Raw genomic sequence first — 4319 nt, 5'->3', positions numbered from 1 at the left:
AATCCCATTGAGAGCTTGAAATTATTGTGAAAGCCTCTATCTATTTATAAGAAAAAAATTCTTCCAAAAAAACTCAAGAAATCTATGTGGGATTCAATCAAATCTATTGGAGGGAAACTTAAAGTTTTGATATCCCTCCAAAATTTTTGCTATTCTTTCAATCAAATTATTTGAATTAAAATCATATGGAGGGAATATTGAATATTTGATTTCTTCTTCTAAAATTAAAATTAATAATATTTTTAAATATATTTTTATATTTTTTAATAAAAAAAATATTAAGAGAAATATTTAAGATTATTAAAATTTTTAATTTATAATTTTATTACTTATATTTTTATTTAAATATAATTTTAATATATTTATGACGTCACGGTTCGATTCCGGTTCAACCCGACGGTTGAACCGGTGACCCGTCCACCCGATCATTTTTCCGGTTCACTCACCGGTCCGGTTTTTAAAACATTGTATACATTTCGCCCTATATAAAAATCATGGTCCGTCCACGGATATATGTGATGGGGGTTGCTTTACTTTGATATCCTTGGGGTTTCCATCTGCCGCAACTTCCATGGTAAAGGCGTGGAGAACATTCCTACTCACACTTGAGAGGATATGCTCCATGTGGGACTTCATTTGAATATTATATTTTCAATTTTGTTTTAATATAATTTATTCATCATATGTCGTCAATATTTTAAATGAAAAAAAAAAAAGTGGCATACAAAATTAGAGGGGTTAGAGTATAACTAAAAGAAACTATAAGTACTACTAGTGTAATGAATAAATCACATAAGTAGTCCTTAAATTTATTTATTTTTTAATTTTTTTTAGTCCCTCTAATTTTGCACATGGTATTTATTAGTTTAAAATTCTAACGATAAGTGACGGAAATACCACTTTACAATAAAATTGAAAGTATAAGATCCAATACTTTGATATCAAGTGATTTGTTTTTAATTTAGTATCGTGTAAAACAAAAAATGCCCAAACAAAAATTTTTTTTTAATAAATATTCAAATATGTTTTCTTCTATCCTTTTTCTCACAGCAATTATGATTATTGTTCACGAGAAGTATGTTTTGAAATTTAAGATGCACTAAATACATGTGTAGATATGGACAACTTGTCCATTGCTTCCATGGTGCTGGTATATTGTGTTTTTTTCTCTAGGGTTTATTAGAAAAATGTTTGGGGGCCCTAATTCTGTGGTTCAAATGTGGCTCAAATGGCCAAAACGACGTCGTTTTGGCCATTTTGATGTTGTTTTGTACTCAAAACGACGTCGTTTTGGCCATTTGAGCCACATTTGAGCCACAGAATTTGGGCCCCCTACCATTGCTCTTTTTATTCTTGACAATTTGTTGGAAGCTTTTGGCCTTGATTGGGGATTTAAGATTTTAGTCAAAAAGTTACTATGAATTGTCACATCACTCTTTTATTTTTCTGCATATCTTTTTATAAAAAATCACAAAACGAACTAAAATAGTCAATTCCTAAACAAGGCCTAAGTTAGCCTTTATTTACTAATAAAGGTCTAGAATTTAAGCTTGATAAGACATGGAACTTGTTACAATTCGGCCAAGTCTTCTGCAGCTGCAATGCACACCAGAGGCTACCCAGCACATCATCCATTGATGGACGTTCAATCCCCTTATCACGTACGCAAATTCTCATCCAACAGAATGTTGGTCGGTTTCAGGTTGCGGTGAATGAATGCCTGTTTCGTACCTGCATTGAGGTATTGTAGTCCTCGTGCAACACCAATGCAAATCTCTAGAGGCTTCTCCCATGGAAGAGGATCTTTGTCAGTTTCATAGAGATAATCGTACAGAGACCCATTGACCATATACTGATACACGAGGATTACCTCATACTTGTCATTGTAGTATCCAATAAAAGAAACAATGTGGAGGTGACGCAGTTGGGATTGCACTTGGATCTCAGACCTAATTTGCTCCAAATTCCACTCATATGCCCCTTCTTTCCACCTTTTAATTGCCACATCAAGATTCCCCATACGACCTCTATACACTACGCTATAAGCACCGTGCCCGATCAAACGTTTGTGAAAATTATTTGTGGCAGCTCGAATCTCTTGCAACGATAAATGACGGTATAATTGGATGGCACCAACCGCAAATGGATCCCTCTGCACCTGCCATGGCTGTCCACTCTTAGAACCAAGGCCCTTCCCCATCCTCCACCTAAGATCAAAACCTTTAGCTACTACATTCGAAATAATCAAAAACATTTTGGTGATTATTCCCTTGCGTCGAGGTATATTGCCTTGTGATGCCAACATGCCCTCCAAGCTTCCCACTACTTCAGCTATTGTAGGCCTTCCTTTTGGATGATTATGTAAACATTTGTTTGCAAAATCTGTAAACATCTTCAAACAATATGGCGATATTTGTCCTCTTAAAGAAGGATCAATGATTTGATCGACCGTTCCCTTTTTTATGCAGTGTTGAGCCCATAGCGCTAAACTGCGTTGCTCCTCTTCAACACTTATATCCACTGGTAGCTTCGCACATAACACCTCAAACAACACTACGCCAAAGGTATAGACATCTGATTTCTTGGTAAGTCTACGAGTCAAGAAATACTCTGGATCCAAGTAACCAAACATGCCTTTAACATCTGTACTAACGTGGGATTGAGTATGGCTAGTCGAGCCCATTTTGGACAAACCAAAATCTGAAATCTTAGCAGCCCAATTCTTATCCAACAGGATGTTTGTGGTCTTCACATCCCTGTGTATGACACTTTGCTCAGTATTAGTATGAAGGTAGTTCAATCCATTGGCGGCACCAATGCAAATATTGAGTCTTTGTTCCCAAGTTAGATAATGGCCGTTTCCTTTATTAATTTTGTAGAGATGTTCGGCAAGCGTCCCATTGGCCATATATTCGTAAACGAGTATCATCTCGACACAATCATCGGAATAGCCAATCAAAGTGACGAGATGATTGTGTCGGAGCTTGGAAAGCGCCTTGATCTCTGTCCAAAACTCTTTTGCACCTTGCTTGGACTCAGTATTCAACCGCTTGATGGCAATAGTGGTGGATTCATTGGATTCATCATCGACGAACCCTTTATACACCTTACCAAATCCGCCTTTCCAATGAACAAGGCATCATTGAAGTTGTTGGTAGCGGATTGTATCTCAGCAAGTGAAAAACGACGGCACAATTCCTTAGATTGATACCCATCATTTGCAATTGTATTCCTACTATCAGAAGCCAACATGTTTAGTGGTGGTTTTAAGGCCGGTCAGCGGTGGCAGCCGGCAGTGGTAAAAGTAAGAAGATGATGGAGAGTGAAGAGGGTTGAGAGACTTGAGATATACACATAAGGAGCTGGAAACTGCCAATACGAGGGCTGTGAATTGTAATTAAATAATTTGGTAGTGTGTGAACACAAGAAATGAAGGTTTTGCTCCAAGGGTCAACAATGGTAAGCTGTATTGAATCATTATTACCTTTTGTTTTGTGGTTCAACTCCAATTTCGGTTGCTGATTCAATTGGAGAAGTATTGTTTGGCTAGGAGGGAATTATTTTTAAAGTTTAGTTTGAATGATTTGAATCCTTCATTTTGTAGATTTCATTAAGATTGCGTTTGATTGGGAAATTTAGAAAAGAGAAAAGTTATATGAAATGTAAATAAAATATATCTATATTTCACCTAATTTGGCACTCATTTTTCATTTTCCTTTCCAAATCTCTCTATAAATCCCTCAACCAAACATAGCTATAAAAAAAATATTTACATAAAAAAAATTAAATTAAATTAAATTGATCATACATCGATAACAAAATGATTAGGAGTGGTTTGAGATGTTCTAAATAAGTGTACTTTTTTACTTTTGATGAAATATGGGTTGGGTATAGGTTGAGTTTGAAGTGATGTGGTGGAGAGATGATGTGACTTAAATAAGATGATGTGACTTAAATAGAATAGTGACTTTTTAACTTTTTAACGTTTTTATGTTAGGACAAATAAGGCCGAAATTACATTTGTTTTAAAAAAAATAAAAAAATAATAATTAATAACATAAAATTAAAAAAATATATTTTCAAAATCATATTTTATCGTTTAATTTTATAAAACAAATCAATATAATTTAATTATGTGTACTTACTGATATCAGATCAATCCTACCCACGAACAAATTCAAAACACATGTAGTGGACGTTATTCATAAACACAAATCAATGTGTTGTTACTAGGGCATGATCAGACTCGTACTTCAAAGGCGTGTTTGATTCCAATATAACAACAAATTATTTGAATCAAATATATATATATATATATA

General features: G+C 34.6%; 1 pseudogene across 1 annotated transcript; it reads right to left on the bottom strand.

Annotated features, from left to right (window-relative positions):
- Positions 1-1398: 1398 nt before the first annotated feature.
- On the bottom strand, positions 1399-3731 carry LOC114306555 (receptor-like protein kinase FERONIA; annotated as a pseudogene). Its single transcript, XR_014332556.1, has one exon. The product of XR_014332556.1 is annotated as a receptor-like protein kinase FERONIA (transcript).
- Between the last annotated feature and the right edge of the window lie 588 nt (positions 3732-4319).

Source organism: Camellia sinensis, chromosome 6 (assembly GCF_055761805.1).
Source record: "Camellia sinensis isolate YWXY chromosome 6, ASM5576180v1, whole genome shotgun sequence".
In the NCBI taxonomy this organism is placed as follows: Eukaryota; Viridiplantae; Streptophyta; class Magnoliopsida; order Ericales; family Theaceae; genus Camellia; species Camellia sinensis.
Note: the sequence above shows the minus strand (reverse complement) of the source record. Positions and strands in the feature narration are given on the sequence as shown.